At 35.7% G+C, this 18,131-nt stretch overlaps 1 long non-coding RNA gene across 4 annotated transcripts in view; it reads left to right on the top strand.

The window, feature by feature from the left end:
- The window catches only part of LOC144210321 (uncharacterized), a 53,984-nt gene that overhangs the window by 20,583 nt on the left and 15,270 nt on the right, over positions 1-18,131 (top strand). For 3 of the 4 annotated variants that reach the window (XR_013329354.1, XR_013329356.1, XR_013329355.1), the window contains exons 4-5: positions 10,488-10,596; positions 16,154-16,238. This is a non-coding gene — a long non-coding RNA (uncharacterized LOC144210321). Of the gene's footprint in view, positions 1-10,408; positions 10,424-10,487; positions 10,597-16,153; positions 16,239-18,131 lie in introns of those variants that run through there. The other variant, XR_013329357.1, reaches the window with a different exon arrangement.

The raw sequence follows: 18,131 nt of genomic DNA, 5'->3' as shown, positions 1-18,131 counted from the left end.
TTTAGCTTTTTTTAATATATATTTTTAGATTTTACAAAATATTTTTGCACTAAAACTGGAAAAATTTAATGAAAAATTATGATTATTCATGTAAAAAGGGGAAAATCAGGAAATATAATACTCATCATTTTAATTTGATCCTAAAATAGAAAGTTGGCACTCATGATTTACTTTCTCGGCCGCACAAATGGATGCAGTGGGCCATATTTGGCCCCTGGGCCGCCACTTTGACACCTGTGTACTAGACATTGAATCTATTTGCTCTTGGCGGGCAGGCAAATCTATCGGACTTCTATTGCCGTCACTGTTCCCCACTGAGTTAACATGGAGAACTTTTATCGGCAAGTCCCAGTAACTCATTCATGCTAACTTTGCAAATAATTCTTTTCATTCCTTCCATGTCCCGCTGCTAGAAGCATAAAAAAGGAAAGAAAATATAGATACATTTTTTACTTGAAGGGCTGCTGAGCTTTCCTATTATGCTACAGGGTTCCCAAAGTTCATGGCGGCATATTGCGAAGCAAATTGCAGGCAAAAGCATGATGGGAGTGAGGGGAATCAATTACAGGCTGTACAACACACATCAAAAGGATGAGGCAACCGCACTACCTTTATTAAAAAAATAATAATAAAAAAAGGCATTCTTGGAAGGTACCTTTGGGATATTGATAACCTGCTTTCTAGTATTTTGTATTTATTTATTTATATTTTCCTGTTAGTCTTTCAAAGAGATTTCTTTCTATTGGCGTCCTGTGAATCGGAGGCAAGTTAATTGAATGTGTCATGAAGAAGATACCATGTGCCGTGTATACGCCGCCGTGACAGTGAAGGCGTGCAGAAAGGATATGCGCCCTTTAATTATTTCTGTGACTTCACTCATAACGCAAGACACTGGTATTTAAAATAATCTGAAATGGATGAGATGTAGTTCTGTGTCATTGTCAGCTATACCCTATGTGCTTGGAAGGTTTCTCTAGTTATTCTGGGGTCTTTCCACATTTATAAAACATATGTTTGGTCAACTGAAGAGTAATTTGACGCTAGGTGTAACTATTTGTTTGTCAATATGTGCACTGTGCTGATTTCACACATTTTTTTAATATAAATAAACAATACTTGATTAACATTCCATCTATTATAATCGGAAATGTGCTGTTAAAAAGTACATCCACATGATTTACATTGGAGTTAGAGTCATGTCATTACATCTAGCATTTAAAATAAAACATTTATCTGGCAATAAATTGGGGCAAAGCATGCAAAAAAATGTTATCTTCATTTTATGAAAATGAAATGTAGTCAAAAGGGTGGAACAGAAAGAAGCATCAGATTACACCCACAGGCTTGTTCTTTTGACTTTCTTCCTCCTTGTTTGCTCAAATTATTTAATTCAATTATATTTGCTAACCAAATTTACAGAGACTTTGGAAAATGAAATCCCAAACATATTATTTATGATATAATACTTCTGTGATGTGGAAATGTTGTATCACCATCTGCCACTCGCTTCCTGTCACTTGCATTTGCGTACATTGTATTTGGAAACAGGCATGTTATTTTCAATAAAGTACATATGCTCCAAAAACCTGTCAGGAAAAAGTAAATAAAAATAAAATAACAAATAGAAAAATATACATACATACATATATATATATAATATTATTATTATTATTTTTTTCCACTAAAAGATGTTTTGTCATACAAAAAATATTATGCAGTATTTCCCACAAGTATATGAAAATATTTCAACTCGATATCAAATTTTCAATCCATATGCTGGAAGTATTGGCAGCTAACAATTGAGTGTTCATTTACTGCCAGCCTTGCTAGTGACAAACTCATTTTAAATCCTAGCAATTCTCTGTTATCGTCATTGGCACTAAAAGAGTTAAAAGCAACCTGCTGTCAAAACAGAATATTTCAAAAAGGCATTCTTCTAATGTTAGCTAGAATTGATGTCTAGTGTTCCGAATATTTGGCATTAACAAGCATTTCTTTCTGAATTGTTATTTGAAGTAGAACCGGCTTTGAAATTGGCAGAATAATGGTCAAAAACTCAGCATGGAAGAAAAACAGTTGGCTTCTGGAAGTGTATTGCATTATAATTTTCTGTTTGCTGGGACATATCCATGCTTATTTATTTCCTTTTAATTTATTTTCTTTTCTTTTTTTTTCCTATTTCGATTTGGTGCAGGTGGATAAAAACAATGTTTTGATTGATAGGTTAAAGTGCTTTCTGGGAATCAAACAATAACCAGAGAAATAAAACTAAATGTCTAAGCCTCCTGTGGTGCTCCCGCATTCTGAACACATTGCAATAGCAACAGGCTTAAGATGACAAAGAAAAAGGAGGAAATCATACACCATTAAAGAGGATAATTGTCTCTCATTTGAACTCTTGTTTGTTTACGCCTTTTCCAATGGATTGGACATATATTTCTCTCTATGGAAGGCAATGAGTTAACTTTAGAAAGAACAGGATTCAACATGCTTACCACTAGTCAAAGGCAGGGCAACCAGATAGGAAAGCCAGGCAGTTGCATAGGGACATGTTCAAAAAAAGGGGTTACCAATATGTGTGTACTACACAGAAATAACAAGAGAGGGTTATTTTAAATGGCAACACCAAAGCAAGTCCCTTGTTGGGTTCTACCCCATCTGTTGTGGCAACCTGCAATTGGGGCTGGCATTAAACTCCTATATTTTGTGAGAAGTGAAACTTGGCATGTCATTTTAAGTTTGTAAATGTATTTTAGTTGGTATCAGCTATTAAAGTGTTTGATATTGTTGTGCAGGGAATCTGATGGTGTAGTGGTTCATTTGCCTGACTTTGGAGCGTGCAGTGTGGGACTGATTCCCAGTCAGCGAATGACTGGCGATCAGTTTAGTGCAAGGGTGTCAAACCAATGATGCAGAGGGCCGCAGTGGGTCCTTGTCTTTACTCCAACCAATCATGTGTCGACAGTTTAACCAATAAGATGTTTTCTAGACCAAATAACACTTGACTCAAACCACTTGCAAAAGGTATTCTCTTGTTCAGTTTGATTGAAAATCACTTTGGGTACATGTTTGACATGCAAAACCTCAGGATGTAGTTTACCCTTTTCCCCATAGTCAGTTAGGATAGGCTCCAGCACCCCATAACTCTGACCACGATCAGCGGTATTGGACATACATGAATGAATACATTGTGTGGCAGCTTTATGTTTATTTTACATTATTTGCATTTTTATTGTGCATGCCTGTTATAAAAAAAAAAACACATTTTTGCAATATGCACTGGTGAGGTTTGGGCCAAACTCCCCAATTGAAATGGATTGGACTTTGATTACTGTCAAAAACAGCCACTTAGTTTAAAACAAAAGGAGAATCAAGTTGGTTTTAATATTGGCTGTCGATTAAATTAAGAAGTTAATCTTTTTCCTTTATATCTCTTAAGGAAGGATATATTTGACATAGTGTTTGGTTTAGAAAAAAAAGTGGGGAACAGTTGAGCAATAGCAAAGATAAAAAAAAAATCCTACTGTAATCACAGTATCAGTTGCTTTGCAGGAAATGGGTCTTGATGTCGAGTCAGCTCTTTAAATGAACCTTCACACTGTTATCTTTATGTATAAAAGTAGAGTGAATTGAGCTGCCGTATAAAAGACCAACATTACGTGTCAGTATTTTGCCGTTTGAGTATCGAGGATGTTTTTGCAATTAGTGGGCCATCTTCCAAGTTAGCCACTGGGTATGCAGCGACATAGCAAGCTGTGCTCCAGAGAGAGCTTGTAATAGATTGTGGCGATTCCTTGTGGACATGCTGGTGAGCAGGTGGCGCCTTAGCTGGCACAACACACATCGGTGCATTTACCATTTTCTCGGCTCACCATCTGACTATAAATCACACAGGCCTGAAGACACATTTCTAATAACCGGACATGCAACTAAATGAATTCGGCTCAGGCGGAAGCGTCTGTCTTTGCAGGGTTTTTTTCCTGAGTAAAATAATAGAGGCTTGCTTCCCAGAGAGATTTTTTTTAAAAACTTTATATTAAAATCAAGTATTGAGTTATATATTTTTTCATTTTTTGAATTTTTATTGTCTTTGCTCTGGATATTGAGTACTGTAGTCCACATTCTCCACTTTGACGAACAATGATACTTGTATGCTTTATTTAACTTAAATATGCAACATTGTTGGCAAAGGAGAATCCTTTAGAAGCCAAAAAATGGATATTAATGGCCCAGTATGTTTTGTAGTTATCTCCTCTTTTTAAAACCAGGAATTTAAATGATCAGTTGCACATTTGCTTTCATAGTTGTGGCTGTTGATGTTGACAAAAAAATGTAATAAGACAAAATCTACCAGATTCTCCTTGTTTGATCAATTAGTTAACAAAATATTATTGCAAAGATATAATCGGGAAAGGGGATTTTTCATTTCGTTCAGGGTGATATGTTGCGAGCTGACTTTGGCAACGCCAAATTAATCACCAAATTGGTTTGCCCAGATGTCAATCATTCCCTCATGAATTTAACAACATAGTTATACCCCAAACCTGCACCTCCTGTTGAATTTGACACCACAGTTATCACAGTATCTGTTAACTGAAATGTCAATCATTCTAATAATGAATGCACTTCATAAACTAGGAATTTTTGGAAGGCCTTTGAAAACACCATAAAGTGTTAATGAGAATATAATTATAATATAATCTTATAATCTAAGAATAAAATCATATTATTTTAACTGATTGGCTGCCATTGATGGCACAAGATGTCCAATATTTTGAAGTTAAGTAAATATGGCAATAAATAGACAAATGTTATTTTTTCTGCCTAACTTTCAGTTCAATTGAAGTAGATATTTAATTGTGATAAACTAATTCTTGCATGTAGATGACCGTAAGTGTGTAAGTTAAGATATTATCACAGTAGTACAAAAAGACAGGATGGCCTATTTAAAAAAATAATACTACTACAGTAAGGGCATCATCATCTAAAATCTAAGTAATGTTCTCTTCTTGGTTAGCAAGTTCCAAATTATTTGTGTCTATGTCTTTAAAAAGGCATTTGCAAAAATGAGAACAAAACTTGTCAAAACATCTGTCCTTCAAAAACATTCTTTATACTTTTTGCATTCAACAGCAAAGGAGCACTCCATCTCAATTGTCAGGATGCGATTAAAGCGTCTTTTAACATAACGGCAAATGCAAATGAAATTCTCAAAAGACAAATTGGCCTTCCAGAAAGAGGCGACTTTTGTCCCCGGTTGGCCGTCTTTCCGGCATGAAGTCCAATGGAGAGTAAAATGTTCCCGCTGTGATTCATAAAAAGTGACTGATGAGCTGCATCGGATGGAGCTCAGATCTGTATTTAAATCTGAATTATTACCAAAAAAAGCTAAAGTTCTCCTTAATCAATCGCACTTGCAAATTTGGACTCAGTTAAAACCCCAGTTTTAAACACTAGACCTGGTTTAGTGTTGCAATGGTACATATACTAGTATTGGTACCTATAGGGCACTAAAATGACATCATTGGTATCGGAGTGTACTTAGAAACAGCGACTGGTCGCTCATCCCAAAATGGGCATCATCAATGCACACTATCAAGCATGAACGTTAGTCTAATCAAGTGAGAATTCAGAAATTTAGTTCATCCATTCATTTTCCAAACAACTCATCCTCACAAGGGTTGCAGGGGATGATGGTAACTATGGGTACATGGCAGGGGACACCCTGAATGGTGACCATTCAATCACAAGACACAAGGAGATGCTATCGGTAGAGTCTTGGCCGATATTCCACAATCGTAATTGGTATCAGGAGCCCAAAAATGGTATTGGTGTAATACTAGAATGATCAATTTTAAATAGAACCTCTTTCTGAATGGTAGAACCAGCTAGAACATGTATAAGTATGTAATTCAAGTAGTAGGATTGAGTTAACAATACAGTCATGTAAGGTCTTTAATGAGGACAATGCAGAGCGAAATCATTCATGCTAATTTGCGCATACACAAGGTACAACTGCGTGGGTAGTCATGCATTTTAATTAAGCTGACACTGAACTCTTGGGTAGCGGTGTGTGTTCAAGTGTGGAAAATTCAGCAGTTCTAATGTCGTCAGAATCAGGGCCTTACTTGTCCCTTTGAAAGGAACACAAATTATTGAGCAGGTCTGCTTAGAATTACCGTGTGCACTGTCTCGTTGCAACTCATTTAAATACGTAATTAAGCATAATCGGGGCCTAACGTCTGCAAGTCATAGAAGAACAGTTGGTTATAAATTGAATTATGGACACAAATGTTGATTTGTTCATTAATGCTGTGAAAGCTTCATCCAGTCCTGGTCAGATGGTGTAATGCATGAAAATTTGATAGAAGTTTAATTCAGTTCATGTTATCCAAATTAAAGGTCGTGTATGTGCATTTTTTCTGTTATTGGAGAAATTTCATAGACAATTTTATTGTCTTCAATACTGCAAAACTCAGAGCAAATTGGTTTTGTTCAAAATAATTTATATCAATACAGACAAAACCCTTTCCCACAAAAAACTTCCTCGAATTGCCCTAACGTTAAACAGGTATCGATTGACCTGTGAATAACCTCAAATTAACAAGTGACCTAATCTAAATAAGTCCTGCCTGCAATTGACAAGAATAGACATTTAATTCATTCAAACCGGAATGACTGGCTGTGAATGTTCATTTTTCAGTGCCATTAACAGAGCTAGACGTTCAATTAATTTAGACTGGAAGGAGCGAATGAACATTTGTTCAAGGAAGTGCCCAAAAATGTCCCAAATACGGTCATCTAAAATTTGCAGGAAGAGCAACTCAACCTGACACATTTGCTCCAGGAATAGCATTTTCTGGCTTGAAGTTACTACTGAACCATTTTACCAAAGAAAAACAAACGTAGAGTAACTGTCAATAAAATATTATAGTCAATAAATTGGACAATCCTTATGACTTATATGGTTTTTTTCATCTTTATCTTTGACTTCAGTTAAGATCATCTTAGCATTAGAGAATAGGAGTAGAAATAATAGCATACTACAAGAATGAAAGCATAGTCTAGGTTCACCTCATTTTGGCAACTAGACGCTTAGGTTAACAAGGTAAGCATTTGGGCATTATTCTAACAACAGTGAAATCATAGACACTTTCAGCTCCCCCAAAAAGACTCCTGAGAGTAAATTCTCATTCTTTGATATTGCTCAACAGATGTTCACTTATACCAGATTTATGAGAAAGGGACCATTGTTGTTTGGAGAGCCTACACAATTGGGAGATACTACAAGACCTTGAAGCTTTTCGATTACTTCAACAAAACTGCTCGATTCATTACATAAGCGGACTTAAATAAATCCTCTGCAATATACAACTGTGGTTTTCATGCCCTTCCAGTTCAGTTGGATTAAACATCTACTAGTAGTGATAAACAAATTTGAATTTACAAGGGAAAGAGTCACATGATCAAAGAGAATTGCATTCTGTATAAGTAAGTAAAGTCACTATAATTTTTAAGTTTTTATGCTAGTATTAATGACGGCAATAAATGTTAATGTTTTGTTTTTTCCATGTTGTGAAGGTCAACGATGTGTGTGTTTTTTTTAAGTCCCATTTTATTGCAAAGAAACGGTTAAACCCCTGACATACAACTCGTGAATTCAATTTCAATTTAACCTTATGCATTATGAATTTAGAGCTATTATAATCACAGACTGTCTCAGAATAGACAATAAATCCAAATCCCTGTGCACATCGGTTTAAATGTCAATGCATGCTTCATATACATACGTATATATGCGTTAACTTGAGAATTTGAACATTACAGAGGTAATCTAAAAGAAACCGGCTCACACAAAAATGATTCATTCGGTTGACAGGGTTCACTGTGGAGGGCTCGCGGATGGCTGTAGAAAATAAATGAGCTTTTTAAAGCAGTAGCTGTAGGTGGGATATTTGGATGGTGATGTGCAAGCAGTGTAAGCTAAATTTTATGGCTCACTCTTAAGAGAAGATACTGACAGCAGTAGAAATTATGTTTGTACTCTACATATCGTGCCCATCTCTGTCGTCAAGTGTGTGACATAAATTATGGAATAGGCGTGCGTGGGTGGCTCGGAGAAAGGAGTTTTCGATCCGTCAGGTGCTTTCATAAGTCATCTAATGTCCCCCAACGAAACAACAATAATAGAAAAACACATGAAAACAGCCACACTGTTTGTTTTGGCACTGATTACTCTATATTAACCCTGAGGATGCATCTGCCTTATTCAGGAACTCATTTTTGTGGATGGCATCCAAGATGAACCAAAGTCATTCCTGACTCAATAATAACATTCCGGCCGCCAAGGTCTTAGCATGTCGGCCTCATAGTTCTGGGGTCCAGGGTTTGATCCCAGGTCGCTCATCACTGTGTGGAGTTGGCATGTTCTACCCCGGGCTTGCGTGGGTTTTTCTCCACATAATCTGGTTTCCTCCCACATCCCCAAAACATGCATGTAGGCTGGTTGGCCCGTAGATATGAGTGTGGGCGTCAATGGTTGTCTGTCTCCTTGTGCTCTGTGATTGGCTGGCCACCAATTTAGGGTCATCTGGGATAGGCTCCAGCACCCCCCATGACCCTTGTCAGGATTTGCAGTACAGAAAAGGAATAAATGAACAACTGACTGCTAAAACTAAATATTTTCCCGAACACTTATAGTTCTAAAAGGATATTTGGGCTAACAAAACATGGTTGGAAAGCATAATGAAGACAAATCTCAAGTGGTAAAGACATATAACCTCTTAGGAATGTCATGGACTAAGGTTTCCAAGCACCGTCCATCCACTCGAAACCTCCTATGGGTTTACCTTTGTGCGACTAAAGCTTGTGCAGGTAATGACCTCCATGCCTCACTGTCACACAGACTGGAAAAATACGACCAGTGTGGCTGACCGTCTCAGCTCCACGGGGAATTTACCACCTAGTGTGAGTTGGGATTTAGTGGGACAAAAGAGAACAGGTGGTTCTCGCTGTGGGCACTTTTACCTGCACACAAATACTGCAGGAACCAAACGTGACATGCTCTTCGCATATGGACCGTTTGGAGCAGCAAATTTACCATCTGTTACACTATAACCAAATTAATGCTCAATGTTCTTTCAATTATGACTGCCATTGTCTTTTATAGACAATTAAAGATATTGCTTCTATGACATGATTGATTCATTTACTGTCATTGATATGGATATTAATTATTTAAACAGAAAATATGAAACAAGTGGACAATTGCTATACATGGAAAATTTAACAATAAGAGGAAATGTGAGAACATATATTAAATTCATCTACTCTTTAGTGTTGTAGTTTTTGTAGGTGATATTTGCACACAAAAAAAAACAACAGAAAACTGAAAAAACAAAGATAAAAACAATTTAAAAAATTAAGAAATGTGCAAAATAGGAAAAAAAACAAGTACAGAGCCAATCCATTTGAACTGTATTCATTCGCTGGCCACCCTCCCACATATTCTTCAGTCGTAATTGATATTAACGAGATGTCAAATATCACAATTAAAAGTAGGAACATTGAGATTTAATGGCACAAAAACAGTTTGCAACGAGGCCTCGCCATCATTATGAGGCATAGGCCCTTGAGAATAGGGGACAGATGGAATCCCCATGGGCTCAACTAATGTCGGTGGAATGATGCCATGCTCCCATGGAAATAAAAGGTGGCTGTAGATCTAAAACAAAAAAAATGAAGGATGAAAGCAATTGAATGTGTGGAAAAACCTGAATAGTGTCAAACACAAGACTGGGCATGTACTGTCTTGCCAAGATTTACAAATATAGACTTTTCAATGCCTTAGCCAACATAAATGATGACGGACCCCAAGTGGGGAGTTTTCTGGAGTGAAGTTAGCCCATATATTCAAATAAAACAAGACACTTCAGAATTAAATTGAACAAACACGTCCATCTCCTGCTTAAATTGTCGAATTGGAAAACCAATGAGCTCTGGCTAGCTCCAAAAAACAAAACAAAAACAAAAAGACTAACTTTGCAGCAAAGCCAAATGTGAATAATACATTCAACGTAACGTTGCTTCGACTTGATAAAAGGCTTTGAAAAGAAAAAAACATGAGCGTGAGCATTTTTGTTTGTCGTGTTATTGCCCTCGCCATTCAGGTGGCGCTTTGTGCTGTGCTTGCATTTTGCCACTAAACAATTGAGCGGCTTATTTAAGCTGTCACAGTCCCTGCTCCCTTTTCTGCATCGGCTTTCTTTTGAGTGCCTGCAGATTAAATTTACACGCTACCCTAACATTCAGTGTGGTTATTGTCTCTTGAATGAAACATGTGTTAATTGGCGTCTTGGATTATGCTATATTCAGTGGCTTTACTACACTGATTTAGACTATGAGGAGTGAAATATTTTCAGATGTACGTTTGAAAATGAATGAGAGCTTGACAGAATCTCTGATCATTTTTTTCTCTTCAATTTCAGGAATTCACCCTGTGGAGAAAAAAACATCCTTTCATTTACTGCCTTCCACTGATGGAGTATGACGTCCAAACTAAATCTATTGGAAAATTGGTCAATGGAAGTCAATGAGGTAAATATGTTATTGTAATGAAATCAAATAAAATGTGTTTTTTAGTAATCCAAAAACAACATGGAATGATAGATAAATCCTCCAATATCATCAGAAAGTGATTCATTTAATTAAATTAACCGGAATTAACCCGTAGTTCACTAAAATTAACACAGTGTAACTCAAAATGAAATGAGAGGTGTAAATGCCAATTAAATACTAATAATAATATAGGAGTTACCACAAAATCCACAAGGAGTGACCTGAAAATACCACATTAAAATAAACATAAAGTGACAATGGAATGCATCAAAATCAAATAAAAAACAAAGTAATCTGGGAATGTTTGCAAATCTTTATATACTGTTGCTCAATTAAGATCCATCTATTTTTTATTATATATTTAAGCCTCCTGACACTTTGACTATCATTAACGTTAACAGACGTCCAAGTCTTTTGAACCAGGTAGGTTGGCAGCAAACAAACAAATTGTATTTAGTCTATTTTGTGCCAGTACTTCCTTGAATCATGAATAAACATGACAACCCACTAGTGACAAACACATTTAATATCACAACAAAATGGGGAAAAATGATTCACATTGTAAGGCATCACCATCAAATGTACTGGAAGAGTTAAAGCAGTCTAGGGTAAAATATTCTTCGGCATACAAAATACAACATGGCATGGTGCAACTTATTTTCCAATGACAAAACATTTGATGGCATCTTTAAATATATAACATCATTTGTCTTTTGAGTGGCTAAAAGGGACCCACCCACAACGGCGGGAAACAGAAAGCTCTACCGCAGCCTCGAAATAGTTCACGGTGATGGACGATATGTTCATATCTAAACATCACAATAATTCTCCAGCGCCGACGCCATCGTGGCTCCAAGGACACTCCAAGCACCCAAAAAAAAAAAAACAATGCCAAAAAAAAACTATATACTGTATTTTAAGACACTAGCCAAAAAATGCATAATGAAAGGGGAAAGAAATGACAAAATATTAATATATTATATAAAAAATATTATTTTTTGTAATTTAATACAATACACATTTAAGTATGTATCAGTAATACTAGCCAAATAATGTAGCTTTATAACATTCATTCATTTTTTGTACTGCTTATCCTCACTTATACAACATGATATATTAAAATAATAGAAAAATTGGCAACAACAGTCAAAATAAGCTCCTAATAATGCAATGTTTTAGGAATAACAATAGCCTAGCACAGGGACAAATGTTTTAGAAGAGGACACACCAGTTACTAAATGCGGAGGTGCCAGATTGGCTGTGGTAGCTCCAGGAAATGAAGAGCTGAGAGCTAAAGAGGGAAGTAGAGGAGTCCAGTGGAGCGAGAAGAGCACGAGAGGATGGGCATTAAGGAAGCAGAGGGGGAGACAAATTTGAGACTGAACCACTGGAGAAAAACAATTCACAGGAGAGCTCAAGAGTGGACTGACCGAGGGGCATTTTTAAAGAATACAAGGACACATTTTTATAGTTTAGAAAATCATTTTCAATCATTTGAAAGGGACAACCACAATCACACTGCCAAATATATATACAACACAAAGACATTGCTCTCATTCCTTTCCTTGATCTCTCATCTGTTGGCCCCATTTTCCTAAATATCCAACTTTCCTATTTTTCTGCATTGCAGAATCCATTAGAAATATATACTAATAGTTTTATACCTCATCACCTGCTTATTTTGAAAAGCCATTCCACAAATAAATGTATTTATTACCACATCATTGACTTCACCATGGCCTCCCATTACTGATGTTACATATTTCACGCAAGCAACTCGATGATTATCTATGGTCATAACCAGCACCTGCAGTTGTTTTTATTTTTTATATTTCATAAACATATCTCATGGCTCATTTAACTACTCTGTACCTCAAACTGGGGCATGCTATTATGACTTAGGATGGAAATGAATGCGACTTTTGCAAGTTGAACTTCATAAACAAGAAATATTTAAATGAGTTAACTCTTTAGAAGTCATTGACGATGATAAAAGAACAAGCTTAGTGGCGTACAGTCATCCTTATGCTTTGAATTTCATTGATTTTGTCACATTTTTTAACATATTTTGGAACTGGAAGTGGTGGCAGTAAATGAACAAATGCCAACCCTTCCACTTCAAATAATTTGTAATTCTTGTCATGACAATATTTATTAAATTACATTAATGCATGGCACCAGACACCTATTAAACCATCAGAAATATAATGTTTATGTCACAAAACAGCTAAACAAAATTAAAACCTCCACACACAATATTTTCCAATGATTAAAGTATTAAATACATGGAAATAATTGAAATTTTTTTCCGCAATGAACAGAAGTTACTCTTGCTAACCTTTTTTGAAAAAGAGAAAAAAAAACGCAAAATCGATTGTGTGCTATTTAATTAAAGGCCAAAGCTTGTATTACGTCAAGCTGATCTCCGTGTGTGCCGCAAGCCCCATGCGTTGTTGAGTGTTTACGTATGGGGAAATACTTTGGCATTGTTGGCCTTTATTTGGACGAATGACCTTTTTAACATGCTCGCAATCGGAAGCCATCGTCTTTTCAGAAAGAAAAAAATAAAAGGGTTAGTGAAAATGCCACATGGCGGCACCCTATAATGAGTTAGTAATTGGGGGGTCATTAGTTGTCTCTGCCAAATACTAACGTGTGTGTGTTTGTGTATATAAATGAAAAATTGACTTAAAAACTGACTAAGCAAGTTCAAACAGGCATGTTTGTTTGCTCCATTTCAAATAGTCAAATCTTCCACCTTTGGTTTCTATAATGTGACTTTCCACCCTTCCAGTGCTGACTCATTCTCATGAATAACTTTTTTTTTAATGAAAGTGGGTTGTTGATACAAGTCACTGAGCGATGCCCTACGTGTTGCCACTCTCCTCACAAGTGTCTAATAAGTGTGAAAACTCTCTTTGCTCACTTCCATTCTTATTTTGTTCATTTGCCCAATTAATAGTGCAGAGCCAACACCTCTACTGTGAAACCATCAAACTATGGGGGTGGCATTTGATTGTGTTTATGTGTTTCCAAAGAAAGTGATAAGGCTTGTTTCTGCCTTTGTGGTCATAGCCATTGTTTCAGCCATTTTGATTTACCATCAGTCAAATATCAGCATAACGAAGTACCAATGAATCAAAATGATCTGAGTCTCATCTTTGGTAAAACATTGTCCTATAATGAACCTTTGTAAGTTGTTATGAAAGACCACAGTCCTGAGATTTACAGCAGTTGTACTAAGGTTATCCACAATACAGTAAGTATATATGAACAATTATGTTAAAAGTACAGTAAACAAACATTTAATTTAAATGCAAATATTGATCGCTGTGCAATATGTATCTACTATATTTGTGTGTGTCAGTCTGACAGACAAATCTTCAAAGATATGACAATATTTAGGATATTATATGACGTTGTGTATTGCAAAAAAGTAATATTATTTTGTTGTGCTTGTTGCTTGGAGATAATGAAATATTAAGCAATGGGAAAATTAACTATATGTTTACAATTACCAGTACAAAGCATTAAAATCTGAAGTAAAAATGTCATTTTTATACCTCCAATTAAGTGTATAAACTATTTCATGTATGCTAGAAAGTAAACACATTAAAAAAACAACAAAGCAGGTAAAAAATATGTTTTAAAGACTACTCGATTTTAAAAAGTTATTATATTTGATTCTTGTTTTTGCCAATAAAACACACACATTGGTGTTTTCACGTAAACTAATTTTGCACAAACAAGATGCAGTAAATAGTTAATACAAATTATTACCTTCAAATTCTACTTGCCTTTAGGGGTATCTGGCAACATTTATAAGCAACAACAACAATATAAATTGTCTAAACTGCACAATCAAGTACAAAGTTCACCTTCACAGTTTATTTCAAAGCGGCTAACTCTAATTTTCACATTCCCTGCGAGGTCATCCATCAACGTTGCATTTAAATATTATTTCTCATTGTCTTCTACTATACATCATTACAGTTCAAATGCACTTTCTTGTGTCATTCCGAAGTTAGACCTTCCCAAAGCCCATCTATTATCATCAAAGATTTATAAAGTAATACCTAATGGTGCCTGCATCTCTTATTTATACCATTTTTCTAACTAGATTTCAATGACATCTCAGTTTGTTGGGCCAAGCTCTGTTTATTTATTGATTCTTACTGCGGGGCCTCTGTTGCGTCATTTATTTTAATATGTTTTGGTAAAGAAGCAGAAAGGCATACAAGTCCATATCGGTATATAATTTGAACTCGTTCAAACATACAATAAAAAAAAAGGTTCGTTAAGTTTCCTCCAAGTTGAGTTATGCTATAGTGCACCTTTGAGTAATAATTAAGACATCAGGGTCAACACTGCTGCTGTCAGCCTCAAATCTGACTCATCCCTGAATGACTTTTCAGAGAACTATTAGCTCTCAACATCTACCAACTAAAAAAAAACTCTGGAGAAGGTCAGGTATAATAAGCGTTCAAGTTTTTTTTTCTTCTTTTTCTTTGATAGAGCACCAAGAACGACTGTCAGCAGGTGGGACTCCCAACTTGCAGTTGATCAAAAGCTTTTTCACTAGAAAGACAATATTGATCTGAGATAAGAGACGGTAGAATTCTCAAATGTACACTTACAGCTTTTAGAGGAAGAGAAAAATCAGCTACTGAAAGTTCTTTCATATATATTTTTTTCCGTCCTACCTACCTAGGTTTTAAATTAATGATGTATTATAGAAATTTCCGCTTTATTTGGTTGTGATGTCATCTGCTGATATGTTGTTCAGTATTAACATGACACGTAAATCATTGGCTGCCATTGATGGTCATGTACTTCCAATTATATTGAGGGATATTAGTGATGAAACTATTTAAATGTACAACAGAAGGACAAAAACTGTCATGAGTGGACGGTTATCATCGTCAACTGCACAAACAGTGAAATTGAGGTTGTTAAATCAGCAAAATCTATACTCTAAAGACATGGCCTGGTGACCTAGTGGTTAGTGTGTGGGCCTCACAGTTCTAGGGTCGTGGGTTCGATCTCAGGTTGATCCTCACTGTGTGGAGTTTGTTGACATTGATGGTTAAAGATGTGTTTGAAAAATCCCAACATGTAAACACCAGAAGAAACTGGGGCAAACTGTCCAAGTAGAAATTAAATCTATATCGTTTTTTAATCATGGACACCCACAAAAAAACTCAATTTATAAAATTTTGGCAAGTTTTTTTTATCCTAGAACTCTGGGAGCAAACTTTTGTTGCCAACAACAAATAATTGACTGTTTTAACCTGATTAAATTGTTCGGTTTCTTTTTTACATTTAAATGATGTAAATTACAAATGGAAATGAATGACATTTTTTTGTACTCCACATTATTTATACAACGATTAACTTTGGCAATGAAGTCGAAGCTTTGTGTGTAAGAATAATTGTATATATTCCGAATTCCTAATAGGTTAACAATACTATTCTGTATACCATTTTCTCCATCTATTTCCTGGTCCTAAAACTGATGAATGCATTTTATTTTTAGACCGAGGGAGTGGTTTCCTGCTTCTGGGAACTTCTAGAGATTTCTGGCTGCATGCTGTGACTACATGCAAGTTGGCCTAAGCCTGGTGAGTATCACCTGCTGATTTTTAATGTACTACTCCACCCATTTATCACAGATACACCATGTTCAGGTCTCATAAAACCTTCAGCCTTTTCCTCATTTATCCATTTTGGTAGTCCTTATGTATCAGCGCAACATGGGCTCCCCCCAAAATGTAATACATTTTGAGGAAAATGATGAAAAAATTGAAGTATTGTCACCAGTTCAGCTCCCCTTACCTTTCTAACAGTTTCAAGTGTAAACATGGAAGCAATTGCTTCCAGCTGGGTGTGAGACAAACCCTTGTGTGATCACTTGATATCCTTTTTGTTTTATTTTCAGCCCCAAATTTGAAAATGGCTCACTTTTAACCCTAAAACAAAATAGTTAGAAACTATAGTATTTCCAGACTGATCCACCAGTAAAAATGTGTGCAGGTTTCTTTTACTATACTATCTAGTTTACCACCTTATTATTTACTTATGTACTTATTTGTAATGATCATTTAAAGCCCAATTGCTAATTAAAACATTTAAATATGGGTAAGGAAATAAGAAAAAACAATAGTTTGTGTAATTGTTGCTCCTCCACATTATCCAGCACATTTCTTGGTGGTGATGGATATGAAGTGCAGATCTAGTAATGATTATATTTGGTAACTGCATGAACTGAATGAGGTTTGGGAGCATTTTCTTATATGATACATTTTCTCCAGCAAAACATAATCGAGGCAGCTTGAATTTCATTTCCGCTTCTTTAATGTCCTCCCAGCAGCATACCAGTTGAATAATGGAAATATCAACAGCAAGGTGCAACACTAGCGGTGTGTTTAAATGTAAATTATATTTCTAATTCGCACATAGGCTCGAAAAGGATATTACATCGTAACCTTGTAGATTTATGTCTATTTTAAAATTCCAAATTCATAGAGTATCTATAATACTGAGTTGAGGCCCTGTTGTACAGTTCATGTGTGAAAATCGACCATACAGAGTTATAATAACACACTGTGGATTCGAATGAACATTCCAAATGGTAGCTACATCTAACATTTGGGGAAAAAATGGATTTAATTTGGTTCAGGAGCTGTTCCTGTTTTGTAACTGCAAATTGAACATGAAATATAATGCAAATGTGAAAAAAAGCTGCATGATCTCGTGCATTAGGATGGTTAAATAGGAGAAAATAAATCATGGAAATCAAACGGGATTAGGCAATTTTTTAGTTTATGGCAATGGGCATAATTTGATCATTTGGGGTGTTTTTCGCTTTTTGTGTGTGTCAAATTTTTCATGATTTCAATGGTTGATTTTGAGAAAAAAAGGGGGAATCCACACAAAAAAAAATCCCTCTTATTTTTTTTTCATGGTAAACACAACGTAAAATCTGCATTCTGAGGTGTAATCCTGATTGACTTCCCTAGGCAACACTTTTGCTTATTTATTGTTGTAATGGAGAAGCCATTGTCAGGATTAAAGATGGCACCTTTGGCCAAAAAACAGTTAAGTCACACTAGACGTTTTAGTTTAGCTGGGAGTGCTGCTTAAAATGTGTCTAATTCCCCCCCGTCAGTGGTGGAGGATTACCACGCTGCGTTTAGGAAGCATAACTACATCAAGTCAATGTCAGAGAGTTGGAGATATTGCTGAGAGAATTTAATTCTTAAACTTAATTTCATCAAAGGAAAATGAACTTGTGTGGTTGGAGTTAATTGCGTTTTAATCATCAATTAATCAGTAAATAGGTAATTGTCGCCACAAGGGGTGGAAAGTAGAAAAAGACAAAAATATAATGTTCTATTTAAAGATTGGTTCAAGTTCATGGTAAAAAATAAAGTGGTAAATCCTTTAAATTTGTTGGAGATGTTCTGGAATAGTAAAATAAGTTCAGTCATTCATTCCTCTTCCGCTCTACTTAT

This window comes from Stigmatopora nigra, chromosome 17, assembly GCF_051989575.1.
Source record: "Stigmatopora nigra isolate UIUO_SnigA chromosome 17, RoL_Snig_1.1, whole genome shotgun sequence".
NCBI classification, from domain to species: Eukaryota; Metazoa; Chordata; class Actinopteri; order Syngnathiformes; family Syngnathidae; genus Stigmatopora; species Stigmatopora nigra.
Note: the sequence above shows the minus strand (reverse complement) of the source record. Positions and strands in the feature narration are given on the sequence as shown.